Source organism: Suricata suricatta, chromosome 10 (genome assembly GCF_006229205.1).
Source record: "Suricata suricatta isolate VVHF042 chromosome 10, meerkat_22Aug2017_6uvM2_HiC, whole genome shotgun sequence".
Taxonomy (NCBI): domain Eukaryota; kingdom Metazoa; phylum Chordata; class Mammalia; order Carnivora; family Herpestidae; genus Suricata; species Suricata suricatta.
The window spans coordinates 8,639,628-8,654,078 of NC_043709.1; the positions used below are offsets into that span (position 1 = coordinate 8,639,628).

The window sequence follows — 14,451 nt, forward strand, 5'->3', positions numbered from 1 at the left end:
CCCTTCGAGCCTAAGGTTCTTGCTGAAACCTTCCTAGTTATTGGTTTCCTGTCGCTGTCTGACCCCCAACAGAGAGGGCAGGGGCCACGTTTGTCTTCCTACACAGCAGGTGTCGCATGCAGATTTCCCCAATGAACCAGTGGTCCACGAATGTATGACTTCCAAAGCACTGCCCCCACCTCTCCCAGGACCTTTGCACCTTGCTTTTAGGCTGAGATCACGTGGGCCCCGGTGTCTGTGCACCACCTCTCCCTCCCCTCCCTCCCCCAGCCGGGAGGGGCCTGCGACACCTGGCACAGAGGAGGAGGCTGAGGAAGGGCAACGAAGTTTTTACTGGACATACCCCCCACCACACACACACACACACACACACACACACACACACACACACCCTACCCTTTTCCTTAATTCACTAATTAATTATGTAATTATTTGTTCATTGTTTTCTTCTGCTAGTCTCTGCGTTTGGCTATCTAATTTGCTGCTGTAGCCAACATTCTGTAGCCAAGCATTTCTACATAGTAGGTGCTCAGTAAATAGACCCTGGTCCCGAGAACCCCATCACAGCTTGGGTTGGACATCGAGGTTTCATGGAAATAGGATGGAGTTGCAGTGGGAAGAACTTTCCAGGTCTGGCTCTTCCCACCACCTGTAGTTCTTACGGCCTCTCTCCGTGTGTCTGGGTACCTCCATCGGATCCAGGATTGGGTCGGACAAGGACACCTGCAGAGGCTTTGCGGCCCTGGTATCTTGTCATTCTGCGATGGAAGGACACAGATCTGTGCAGAGGAAACATGGTGGCTGTGAGGGCACTTCTTGTAAATTCCACCTGGCCAAATGTGCGTCTTAGGCTCTGTGTACTGAGGATTAGCTCTGTGCTGGCACAGAGTGCAGGGCTACGGGCTTTCCACATGGCTCAGTTTAATATAGCAACCTCATAAGGGAGCTGCTATGATTCTATAAAACTTCTAGAAGAAAACAAAAGAGAATTTTTGTGACTTTGGGTTGGGCAAAGAGTTCTTAGCTACAACGCCAAGAGCATGATGCATAAACGAAAACAACCGATTAATTGAACTTCATGAAGACTACGAACCGCTCTTGAAAAGTCATTGCTACAAGAATAAATGAGGGCCAAACACAATCTGGGAGAAAATCTTTACACATAGCATATACCTGATAAAGAATTTGCATCCCAAGTATATAAAGAATTCTAAAAAGCCAATAGTAAGAAAACAATCTGCTCTTTAAAACATGGGCAAAAGATTTGAACAGCTAACATGTCACCAGAAAAGACATACAGATGGCAACGAAGCACATGAAAAGATGCTTACTGTCATTAGTCATTAGGGAGATGCAAATTAAAACAAAGATGGGCTACTCCCCATACCTGTTTAAATGGCTTAAAAAAGTTTCATTTGACAGTATCAAGTGCTAATGAGGATTGAGAACATCTGGAGCTCTCGTACTTGCTGGTGAAAATACAAAGTGGTACAGCCACTTAGAAAAACAGGCCAGCAGTTTCTTATAAAGGTAACTTTTACCTTTTACCTTTTACCTTTACCATATGACCCTGTAATCCCTCTCCTAGATATTTACCCTGGATAAAAAAGTTATGTTCATATAAAACCCTGCACAGGAATGTTTATAACAGCTTTAGACTTGGTAACAACCCAAATGTCCCCTGACTGGAGGTAAACCGGCGTGCTCCCTGCCATGGAATACGACACAGGAATAAAAAAGAAGGAACAATCGATACACTCAACAACCTGTGTTATATTATATTGAGGCCAGACTCAAAAGACTACAGAAGGCACGATCCTTTTTCTTTTTTGCCCTTCTTGCAAAAGCAAAACTATAGGACAGAAAACAGATCAATGGTTGCTACGGACTGAAGTGCGGCTGGAGGGCATTTTAGGATTCACTAGTAAGGGGCGCTGGGAAAATTGGGGGGCATGATGGAGTCATTTTATACCTTGTTTGTGGGGATGGTTATACAATTTACTATATATTTGTCCATAAAAGGGTGATTTTCACTGTATGTAAATTATACCCAATTTTTTACTTAAAAATGTTTAGTGTTTATTTATTTTTGAGAGAGAGAGACAGATCATGAGCAGAGGAGGGGCAGAGACAGAGAGGGACACACAGAAATCAGAAACAGGCTCCAGGTTCTGAGCGGTCAGCGCAGAGCCCAACACAGGGCTCGAATCCACAAACCGTGAGATCATGTCTTGAGCCAAAGTCAGATGGTTAGCTGACTGAGCCACCCAGGCTCCCCTACACAATTCTTTTTAATGGAAAATAAATCTGTGTGAGTGTGATGGACCACATCAGTAAATAATATTCATTCACTTATTCTTCCAATAAATATTTATTGGAAGTCCGCCCTACATAAGACTTTATGTTAGGCATGGGGTGCATAAGTGGTGAAGAATTTAGAGACTGTTCCTAAGCCTTCCAGCTTTAAGATTTCATCACACCAGTGAATTTAAATCTCAGAAAGGGGGGTGCTTTGGAACCTGAGCTTTAGACTCAGATACTCTTGGATGGAAGTCTGTGCTCTGTCCAACAGTCTCTGAGTCACCTTGGGGAAATATCTTCACCTCTCTGGGCCTGTTTCCTCATATGAAAAATGGAAATAAAAAAGTACTTTATTATAAATAAACCTGAGGATTATCATCGGGATTAAACGAATGTATGCACAAAATATACTCAGAATAGTGCTTGATATAAAGAATGAGCTGAGTAAGCATTTTTTAAATTAAAAACCCTTTTTTAATATTTGTTTATTTTGAGAGAGAGAGAGAGAGAGAGAGAGAGAGAGAACAAGCAGGGGAGGGACAGAGAGAGAAGGAGAGAAAGAGAATCCTGAGCAGGTTCCATGCTGGCCCGGACTCAGGGCTCCATCCCATGAACCATGAGAGGGTGACTGGAGCCAATATCAAGAGTTGGACACTTAACCAACTGAGCCATCCAGGCGCCCTGAGCTTAGTAAACATTGTTGGCCACCCCGCCCCAGTTGGTTTTCAGGGTGTGTACAATAAGTTATTTAAGCATTTTCTTAGAAGCACGAAGTTATAAGTGATGAGTAGTTTTCCAGGGTCACACGTGCATCTCTAACTCAATACCTATCATTGTGCGCTATAGAAACACCCTCCTCTTCCTCCTCCACTGCTTGTGTCTCCGATCCCTGTTAAAGGCAAGGTCAAAGGAAGAAGTCAGGCTGCTCTTTGCCTTTCGAGGTTTTGCAAATCCAGAGCTTCCTGATCTTGCCCTGCCCAGTAATTCGAGTTCCCGGTCCAGCCGGAGCTGCAACTAGCCTTCGGTCCTTCTCTCCTGCCCCCTTGAGGCCGCTTCGGTATGGAAGGTGTTAGGGCTGTTTTCTTCGGGAGTGTGGACTTGCCTGGGCAGAGGGGCAATGCATTCGGGGGCTTTGGGCGGATGAACCACGGCAGAATTAAGATCTTAAAAATTTGCGCCAGGTGTCTCTGGAGAGCTGCTTGGCGGTGCTTTAGCTGGCATGGTGGTCCCATTCTTTCCTCAGCGACGGGATGAAGGAAGTGCCCACAGGTCTAATTAGCTCAGAGCCTATGTACTAAATTCATCTAGTCATTTGTTCAATATATATGTAACACCACTGTGTGCCAAGTCGCCGAAAACCCTCTGGATCCAATAGCACAGGGCATCTCACCTGAAGGATCTTATTGTCCAGGGGAAAATATAACGTAGGGTGGCAGATGAACTATGGCCACAATCTTTGATCCTCTTCCCATGGAAAGCAGGTGCCTATGTCTCTCCCCTTTGAACATGGGCAGGGCTGTGATAGTGGATCAGTTGATTAATTGAATGACACTTTTGCCATTTTCCTGGCCCAGGCCTTAAGAAAACATCAATGTTCATTTTTTCCATCTCCTGGCACACAGCCCTGAGCTGTCATGTAAGAAGTCTGACTATGTCAGAACCACCAAGACTTCATGTACCCTCTCTGGGGCAAGAATCCCAGCTGAGCCCAGCCTTCTAGCCAACGCCACCACTGTCCCGAACCCTCCAGACCTACTGATGACCTCAGCGCTACCAAGGGATCTCAGTTAGTGCCACATGGGAAAAAAGAACCACTCAGTTGGTGTCCAAGGTCCTGAAGCAAAACATCACAACACAATAAAATGGCTGTTGTTCTGGGCTATTAAGTTTTGGAGTGACCTGCTGTGCAGCAATAGACAACAACCATAACAAGGCAAGAGCACTTCTGCACCAGACATGGAGCAATGGTGAACAAAATATAAGACGGGAAATTTTAATAAACCCATCCAGGCTCAAAAATAACCAGCCCTGTGCAGCAGGAATGCAAAATGGGGAGAGGGCTGAAGCCGGGGGCTCTGGGACTCTGGACCCACACAGCCACTGAAAGTTTGGCTTCTGTAGAGTAATAGTCTAAGATGCTGCACAAGAGGCAGAACCTGAGCCGGGCTCCTGCATGAAGCCAGCCAAGGGGGTGGCGCTCTGCCACTGGGAAAGGAAGCAAACACTGTAACCGTGGGGATCTCTGCCTGAGACTCTGATTTAGAGAAAGTGGTGGATTCAGAGAGGGAGGATGAAGATTTAGCTTGCTCTCTGGCGCTTCACCCCCATCCCCCTGGCCCATGCCAAAGTAATCCTTCCACAGGCTCTTCAACTGAAGTTTCAGTGGCCCCTATATGTCCACAGAAGGGGCCCTAAACTATGAGATGTGCTTCTGGATTGCGCGTCTGGAAGCCTGGCAGAGGCAAGTCTCCTGGGGACAGAGGGTAAGCACAGAGGAAAACAGCATAAGAAAACCCTTCCTCTACAAATGAGGCTGCAAATCAAAAATCCAGAAGCCTTGTTGAAATCCTGTAGGCAAGGGGCATCTGGGTGGATCAGTGGGTTGGGCCTCTGACTTCGGCTCAGGTCATAATCTCGGCAGTCCATGAGTTTGAGCCCCACGTCGGGCTCCGTGCTGACAGCTCAGAGCCTGAAGCCTGCTTGGGATTCTGTGTCTCCCTCTCTCTCAGTCCCTCCCCTGCTTGTGCTCTGTCTTGCTCTGTTTCTCATAAATGTTTAAAACAAATCCTATAGGCAAGAAATTCACCACTCACAAGCAGAAAATGAAGTCACCACAGATGGGATGATTTATGGAAAATAGAAAGAATTTATCTTTTTAAAAAAAATTTTTAATGTTTATTTGTTTTGAGAGTGAGAGAGAGAGTGTGTGAGAAGGGGGGCAGAGAGAAAGGGAGAGAGAGAATCTCAAGCAGGTGCCACAGTGCAGAGCCTGGTTTGGGGCTTGAACTCAACAACCATGAGATCATGACCTGAACCAAAACCAAGTCAGACGCCTAACTGACTGAACCACCCAGGGGCCCCCAGAGACTTTATCTTTAAAATAAGTGTTTGGAATCCTCAAAGGAAAAGATCTTGAAAAGGAAGGAAGGAAGGAAGGAAGGAAGGAAGGAAGGAAGGAAGGAAGGAAAAAGAAACCAGCAATATGGATGGCCAAAAAACTAAAATGATAGGAAAGAAAAACCAGAACAGGAATGGACCATAAAAAGGACAAAGAAAAAGGAAGGCTTGAACCCAGAGAGACTGTCTGGGCCCATCAAGGGGCGGGAGTTGATTTGGACCCCACGTAAAGCTCTGATGCTCAGAGGGACATACTCTCAGCGGAAGGGTGAACCAGAGGGCTGAGGGCAAAGCAACGAGGGAGGGAGACACTTCCACGCAGGCTCCGCACTGACACAGCACAGAGTCCGACAGGGGCCCCAACCTCACAACCTGAGATCATGACCTGAGCAGACATCAAGAGTCAGTCGCTTAACCGACCGAGCCACTCAGGCACCCTGCAATGAGGAATCATTTAAAAGGAGGTGAATGGACAGATGTTTAGAAAGAAAACTCTAAAATGAAAGGCAATAAAGAAGACTTGAAGAAATGGAGAGATAGTCCAAGATAACTGTGTGTAAAAACTCAATATTGTAAAGATCTCAAGTCTTCCCAAGTTGATGCATAGAGTCAATGCAATTCCTGTCCACAAATCAACAAGACGTTCGGTGGGACTTGGTAAGCTGACTCTAAAATTCTTTATTATTATTATTTTAAAGTTTTAATTTAAATTCCAGTTGGTTATCATACAATGTAATATTAGTTTCAGGTGTATAGAATTTAGTGCTTCAACACTTACAGAGGACACCTGGTGCTCATCCCATGTGCCCTCCTTAATCCCCATCACCTGTTTCACCCAGTCCCTCCCCCCACCTGCCTCTCCAGTAATCATCAGTTTGTTCTCTGTAGTGAAGGGTCCGTTAACAGGTTTTTCTACCTCTCCCGCCCATGTTCATTTGTTTTGTTGCTTAAGTTCCACATATGAGTGAAATCATATGGCATTTGTCTTTCTGTGACTGCCTTAGTTCGCTTAGGAGCTGATTCTAAATTCTTATGGAAAAACAAAAGGCCAAGAATTGCCAATCCAATTTTGAGGAAGAAGGGCAGGTTCTACCAGAGAGACATAGCAGAGGTAAAGATTTGTTATAAAGCTGTCGTGAATCAGAGGATAGACAAACAGAACAATGGACCAGAACGCAGAGCCCAGCAACAGAACGACGAACATTTGGGAATGTGACGTACAGAAGTGACCTTCCAAACGGAAGAAGAGCCCATTTAGTGCATGAGCAGTGCGGGGGACATTGGCCATCCGTATGGGGAAAGAAATGAGGTTGGGTTCCTACCTCACACCATTCACACAAATGAATTTTGTGTGCCAGTTGGAAGCCAGCCGCTCTCCGGATTCATTCACTCACCCGCCTCTCCAAATCAGCAGGATGCAGAAGGCCAGCTAGGAGACTGGTTCAAGGTGAAACCATAATTAGCTGGGGGGGGCAGTGTCAGCCAGAGGGAGTGTTTGCAGCTGTCTTGTGAACGCTGGAACTTTCTGCCCCTCCCCAGCTTCCTTCGGCTAATCCTCCCCTCTATTTAAAATTCTTGGGATTAACACACACCAGGAACTGGGCTTTTACTTCACTCAATACACACAACTAGATTGAATAATTGAGATCCCTGTACAGAGGGGGAAGGGGCTCAGTGGCTAAAACACCTAGACAGCTAAGCTGAACAACTCCCTTTTAAATAAAGTCGACAAAGGGCGTGACATATACCATTTGAAGCAGGGGTATTAGGACAAACCAAGAATTTGAAATAAGCATGATGCGGAGATAAAGGAAGACATTAGCAACATCAAAAAGGAACGAGAAGCAGGGAAAGCGAATCAAGCAGAAGAAATGAAAAATATAAATGTTGAAATAAAGGTGGAAAAAACAAGGGCCCAGATACAGCTTAAAGGGGTTAGTGAGGTGGATGCTCGAGTGAATAAATGCCTCGGTACAGTTGATCGGTGGGCATGCGGCCCAGTTGTTTGGTCAAACGCTAATCTAGTTGCTGTGAAAGCACTTGGTAGATGTGATTAACACGTAGGCTTTGTTTACTGAGTGAAGGAGATGACCCTCAGGAATGTGGGTGGGCCTCATCTGGTCAGTTGAAGGCCTTAAGCTAGAAAACAGAGAGTTCCCAAAATGGAGAGAGTTTGGACCCAAGACTGCAACATCAACTCTTTTTTTTTTTTTTTCATTTCTTTATTTTTGAGACAGAGACTGACAGAGCACAAGTGGGGAAGGGGCAGAGAGAGAGGGAGACACAGAATCCGAAGCAGGCTCCAGGCTCTGAGCTGTCAGTACAGAGCCCGATACAAGGCTTGAACCCACGAACCGTGAGATCATGACCTGAGCCGAAATCAAGAGTCAGGAGCTGAACCGATTGAGCCACTCAGATGCCCCAAGGCTATACTGTTTTCTGTGTTTCACCCAATGTTTTTCACATCTCTTGGAGAAGCTTGCCTGACTCAATTAGGGATGACAAAGGGGTGATTTTCTACTTTGATTCTGTATTCAATAGCAGGACAGTTATCTGGTGGTTTGTTTTTAGCAACTTAGTAATTAGGTCTTGGTTGGTTGGATTAACAACACAGCCCACCTAGAATCCTAAAAGGTAAAAATGGAAGGGACCCAGGATCATCCGTTAAAGAGATTCTGGTCCAACCTCCTCATTTTCTGAAAGAAGGGACTCAGACCCAGAGATGGGAAGGGCTTTGCTCAGAGCCTCCCAATCAGAGCTTTGTGATGTCCCCAAAGAGCTTTCTGGTGTACAGAAAAGACTTTTACAATTACTTGGATTACAAGCTTAAGTGATTTGCCCAAACTTTCCCTCATTGAGCGGTGCTTAAGGGGGGCGTGCCCATCAGACTACCTGGAGTTCTTTTAGCACCTGGCGGTGCCTCCTTTGCCCCCCGCTTCTGATTCAGCAGGCTCCAGGGTGGTATCTATATTTTGAAAAAGTGCAGATGATTCTTGTTTTGTTTCTTCTCAGAAGTTCACTTTGATTTTTATTTTTAAAAATTGCACAAGTAATTAACAATGAGTACATTCTTGTGAAGAACACAGCGGGCTATACAGGACCATCTGGGAAAGCTGCCTTCCCTTCCACCCCTTAGGCCCCCACACTCCTCAAAAGTATCCACAGTTTAAGCCACCTTCTGGTTGGCTGTCTATGAATTTACTCACTTTGCATGCTTGGCTATATATCTAATTTTTAAATAAATAGGATGAAAGCATTTGTGTTGTTCCCATGACTTGCTTTTTTTCCCTTGACGATGTGTCTTGGAAGTCTTTTCACGTCGCTATATATAGAGCTACCTAATTCTGGTTAACAGACTGCAAACTATTTCACTGTACAGAAATATCATTGACGGAAACTGGAATATGACACCCCAAAATATGCCTCTTTGACATAAGAATTATTTTGAGCTGAAAGCAATTAAAAAGTAGCAAATGCCGGAAAAGCTCTCTTTCCCTTCTCCCTTTCTAGGGTTTAACTTTTCCTTTACTGGAGACCCCTCTAGACTCTTATGAGCTCGATGGCATCCCCAGATGGAATCTGAAAACAAACTACATTCCATTAGTCCCTCTTCCCCTCCCCCCACATAGTCCCTTTCCCACAGTTTGCCACCCTTGGAAGCCTAACACAATTTTCTTTGCCCTGCCCTTCTCTACAAACGTGTTTATTCTTGGTGGAAGATGTCAGATAAGCCCAAGTTTTAGCCATCCCTTTGAGCTACCCACCCGTGGGTTTCTCCCACATATACAGTGGGAGATATACAGTATTCATACACTTCTGTTCGCTTTTCTCTTGTTAATCTGTCACTTATGACAGAGCCCCAGCTGAGAACATAGAAGGCTAGATGGAAGGAAGCACGATTATTTTCTATGCCTACAATTAGCATATTAATAATAATTATTATTATTGTTTATGCACCTTTAGTGCAAACAGCTGAGTTTATTGGTCTCCTCAGCTTGAAACAGGTTATACCATCTCCAACTGGGTCAAACACTCTCTCTTGTCTCCTCTGTCTTCCCTTTCCCCTGCCCCTCATTCCCAGGCCCCTCCTCACACCAGTTTTGAAAGCAGAGGTTCCCACACTTGGTGTGCATCAGCCTCCCAGGCGAGCTCAGAAAGAAAGTGGAGGCCCAGGACAGTGACAGAGTGGGCCTGGGCATTTGTGTTTCTACCATGTTCCCCACCTGATCCACTGCCCGTTGCTCTAATGTAGTGTATATAGGTCTCTCCGAATATGCATGCACCTTGTAAGTGAATTACTTATGCCTTTGTGTTTCTTTGTGTTTTTATTTATTTGCATTTTAAGATTTATTTATTGGGGCACGTGGGTGGCTCAGGTCATGATCTCATGGTTCGTGGGTTCGAGCCCCACGTCAGGCTCTGTGCTGACAGCTCAGAGCCTGGAACCTTCTTCAGATTCTGTGTCTTACTCTCTCTCTGATCCTCTCCTGCTCACGCTGTCTCTCTCTGTCTCTCAAAAATAAATAAAAAACATTAAAAAAAGGATTTATTTATTAAAGTAATCTCTACAGCCACTGTGGGGCTTGAACTCACGACCCCAAGGTCAAGCATCATATGCTCTACCAACATATGCACCCTTATTTGTGTTTTTAAATAGGGCTCTAAATATTGCTCGTGGCATTGAGCTATAAATATTGCTATTTCTTCCTTCCCCTGCTCATGCTCTTTCTCTCTCACTAAAAATAAATAACCTTTAAAAAAAGTATTAAATATTGCTGTTTCTTCCCTTTTTGGACTCAGCATTCTGGTAGTAAGGCTTATCTGTGTTGAAGCAGGAACATCTGACTTGTTCATTCCAGATGGTGCCCAGCACCCCATTGTGCGCATGCCCACATCTTACTTCCCATCCTGAGCGGAAGGACCCTGGAGCTGTCTCCAACTCCTGCTCCAGCCCCACTGTTCTCTTTGGCTTCAAGAACCACTGAATTAAAGGAAAGGGAAGAGAAGGGTTTCTGCACCCACTTGATCAGGGGATAGGGAATGGGGAGAAAGGGCTTTTATGGAAGAGCAGATAGAAGGTGTGACAGTTTCCAATAAAGTTTGTTTAAGCAACTATTCAGGTTGTGATGGTTAGTCTCCATTCTGGCTGTGAGTCAGCCGGACTGGGGGTTTATGGTGGCCGTATCTTTCAGGAAGTCCTGCGTAAGGCAGCAAAGAGGTTTCTTGCAAAGGGGTGTGTTCAGGTGTCTTTAGCTCACAATAATCCTTCCGCCGCGGGGTTGCCCTTAGGATCCCTACAGTTGCATGGTTCACAAAGCCAGAACATGTGCTCTCTGGCCCTTTCCAGAGAGCAGAAAGCCTTTGGGGCCCCTGGGCCACTTTGGTCTCTGCCTCGGGGAGCACCAAGAATGGTTGGATTAAGAGGAGTAACATTTGGGGGCGTCTGGGTGGCTCAGTTGGTTGAGCGTCTGACTTTGGCTCAGGTCATGATCTCACGGTTCATGGGTTTGAGCCCCATGTTGGGGTTGACAGCTAGCTCAGAGCCTGGAGGCTGCTTCAGATTCTGTGTCTCCCTCTCTCTCTGTCTCTCCCTGTTCACGCTCTGTCTTCCTCTGTCTCTCAAGAATAAATTTTAAAAATGTAAAAAAAAAAAAAGAGGGGTAACATTTGTAAACACATAGAAGACTGCTGGGAATAGTACTATAGAATAGTACTAGTGAGTACTCTGTGAGTGTTAATTATTTATAATGTCCTTCTCTGTAAAGCAATCCTTAATTTTGACACAGCCCGATACAATCATTTCCCCCTCACGATTTGTGTTTCGGGGGCCTTATTTAAGACTTTCAGCATCCATAGGTCACAGAGATTTTTCTCCCATATTTTAAAATTTTTAAAAAATTAAATAAAATTATCTTTATAGTCTTTTTTTTTAAAGGTTTATTCATTTATTTTGAGATAGTGAGAGAAAGCGCATGTGAGCAGGGAAGGGGCAGAGAGAGAGAGTGAGAGAGAATCCCAAGCAGACTCTCCACTGCCAGCACAGAGCCCAACGCGGGACTCGGTCCCACAAACCATGAGATTATGAGCCCAGCTGAAATCAAGAACCATATGCTCAACTGACTGAGCTACCCAGGCGCCCCCTGTAGTCTTAAATTGCTTTAATCTACCTAGAATCTGCCTTCAGATACGGTGTAGGTAAAAGATGCAATTTTTCCTCCCAGAGTTGAGTTGGTTCTCCCCACACCGTATGTGTCATTCATCAACACATCTGCCCCATGGTCTTTTGGCTCCTTGATCATGGATCACATCCTGATGTGCACAGAGATCTGCTTCTCTACCCTTTATTCCTTTTGGTCTGTTTGTCTGTACCTGCCTCTGTTCCATGCTATTTTTATCACTAAGGCTAGAATGTAAGCTCCCAATGGGTAGGGAACATCATTTTATTCACTGACGTATCCCAAATGCCTAGAACAGTGCCTGGCAAACAGGCAAACACTAGGTGCACGATAAATATATAGTGAATGAATGACCATGCAATGTTTTAATCTCAGATCAGGTGAGTCATAACTGATGTGCATTTATTATTTTGCAGGGGATTCTGTGTCCAAGAAGCACATGAGGGTAACCCTAGGTCCTGGGAGGCCTACCCCACAGAAATGACCCAACCCTGGAGTCTGTAGGGCAGGCCACAGAAACCTTATCACCTCTAAGGAGAGCTGCCTTCTTCTAGAAGATGTGCTTCTCCTCCTCTCCCATCTCCAGCTCCCTCCTACCTCTCCAGTTACCTCGAATGAACAGCAGATGGATTCATCCCCAAATCCCTGATCACCAGGGCAGAACTGGGCACACATCCCCAATCTAGAAGAGATTGGGTGGATGGGTGGATATTGAAACCTACCAACTTGACCTGCATATGGAATTCTTCAATCCTGTGGTTCTCAATTTTGGCTACATTTTAGAATCATCTAGAGAACTTTTCAAAATGCCTGATGTTCTGGGTTTCACTCCCAGAAATTGCAGTTTGTTGTGTTAAAAAACAAAAATTCAACTGAGTATATTTGAAGATCTAGTTGGTTTTATTAAACAATTCACGAATCCGGCAGCATCCCATCTAGCAAGAGGAGGGGGGCTCCAAGAATCTGTACAAAGTGGGAGGTCTTCATAGCAAGGAGGGTGAAGCAACGAAGTTACAAGCAAAAGGAATGGAGGATTGTTTGAAGCAAGGTCACCTTCCCTTCATAGGAAGGACAGGGGTCCTGTTAGGTGGATGACCTCATCTTCCTCTGGGGAATGGGGAGGGCCCGTGTGATGGATGACCTCATTGGCGTTGGTCAGAAAATTCATGACTGGTTAAGACTACATTTCTGGGGGGAGGATGAAACTACATTAGGTTAGGTATTAAGCCCTGGTTTGGTGACTTAGCCTAAAGGATGCCATTTTGAGCCGATGGTTTTCTTTTTAACAGTTCTGAGATTCAGCCTGGGAGTCAGAATTTCTAAAATCTCCCCAGGTGATTCTGACACACAGCCCATGCTGAAGAACCTCTTCTTTACCTGGTCTCTAAAACCCCTCCCAACATTTGCCAGCTTTGGGACCCTCAACCTCTCAGAGCCTCAGTAATCCGAGCTATGCAATGGACAGTTAATAAAATGTACTTCGGTGGGCTCCTGGGTAGCTCAGTGGGTTGAGGGTCTGACTCTTGATTTTGGCTTGGGTCATGATCTCTCTGTTACTGGGATCAAGCCCCACGTTGGGCCCTGTGCTGGTGGCACAGAGCCTGTTTGGGATACTCTCTCCCTCCCTCTCTGCCCCCTTCCTACACGCACACTTTATTTCTCAAAATAAAATAAACATTTTTAAAAAATGTACTTTGGGCCTTGCTATTTAAAGGGTGCCTCATGGAACAGCAGCAGACCTAGTCTTCATGAGTCAAACTCACATTCTAACAAGGCTGGTGATTTGTTTGCATATTAAAAGTATGAGAAACCCTGGTTTAAGGGATTCGGAGGATTGACTGAGATGATGGATATTATAATTATATAATGAGTTATATGTAATGAGTATAACCGAAGACAGAAAAACTCTCCAAAGTCCTGAGATATGAGGGAAACCACTTTGGATTTCCTTCTAAGTCAACACGACTGTATATAAACTTTGTTCAAACCAAAAGCCTGACTTATGGCCCACCACACACATAGTGTACACCTGCTTTGTGAATGGGCACCTGGAGGAATACCATCTTGTCCACTTAAAAAAAAATATGTTTATTTATTTATTTTCAGAGAGAGAGAGAGAGAGAATCCCGAGCAGGCTCCACGCCCAGCATGGGGCCCAATGCGGAGCTCCATTTCATGACCTTGAAATCATGACCTGAGCTGATACCAAGAGTCAGATGCTCAACCGACTGAGCCACCCAGGCGCCCCCTTTGGGGTATCTTTCAATGCTCCTACTCCCCGCATTCCTTTCTGATAAAACTTGTGATTCCCCCCAACTGGTAACCTATAATCTTTTGAACTTTTACAAGATGTAAAAAAGTATATAAGCCTGTAAAACTGTTCATACTCTGAAACACTTTCTTCCCTATAAAGACCCTGTTTCCCAGGCAGGTGTCCTAACTTGGATTGTGGATGAATGGAAGGTGAGCCTGTTGGGATTTTAGGAGCAAGAGGGGGACAAAAGGATGCTTCTGGAGGCTGGCGCAGCAATCCAGGCAGGAGGGGGCTGTGGCCTGGATTTAGCATGTTGAAGGTTGGGGAGGCGAGCAGACTCTGTGAACAGCAAACAAGTGGGAATAGCACAGGCAAAAGTCTAAGAGGGGACACTGGGATCTGATGTCATTCATAGAATCATATATACATATACACCTGTGTATATACATGTACATACATATAATATTCATACGTATATGTATATACACTCTTGGCCTGGGGACAAGGGAACTCAGCAGAGCCTGTCTCCCGGACACCTCCCTGCTAGTGGTGTCAGTGACGGAGGTGTCAGAACCCTCGAAAGAGCCCATTCTAAACATAGGG

The 14,451-nt window shown here is 45.2% G+C and overlaps 1 long non-coding RNA gene across 1 annotated transcript in view; it reads left to right on the plus strand.

The window, feature by feature from the left end:
* The window catches only part of LOC115304474, a 12,933-nt gene extending 452 nt beyond the window's left edge, over nucleotides 1-12,481 (plus strand). Inside the window, exon 2 of the long non-coding RNA XR_003914455.1 lies at nucleotides 12,011-12,481. This is a non-coding gene — a long non-coding RNA (uncharacterized LOC115304474). The remainder of the gene's footprint in view (nucleotides 1-12,010) is intronic.
* The last annotated feature ends 1,970 nt before the right edge of the window (nucleotides 12,482-14,451 follow it).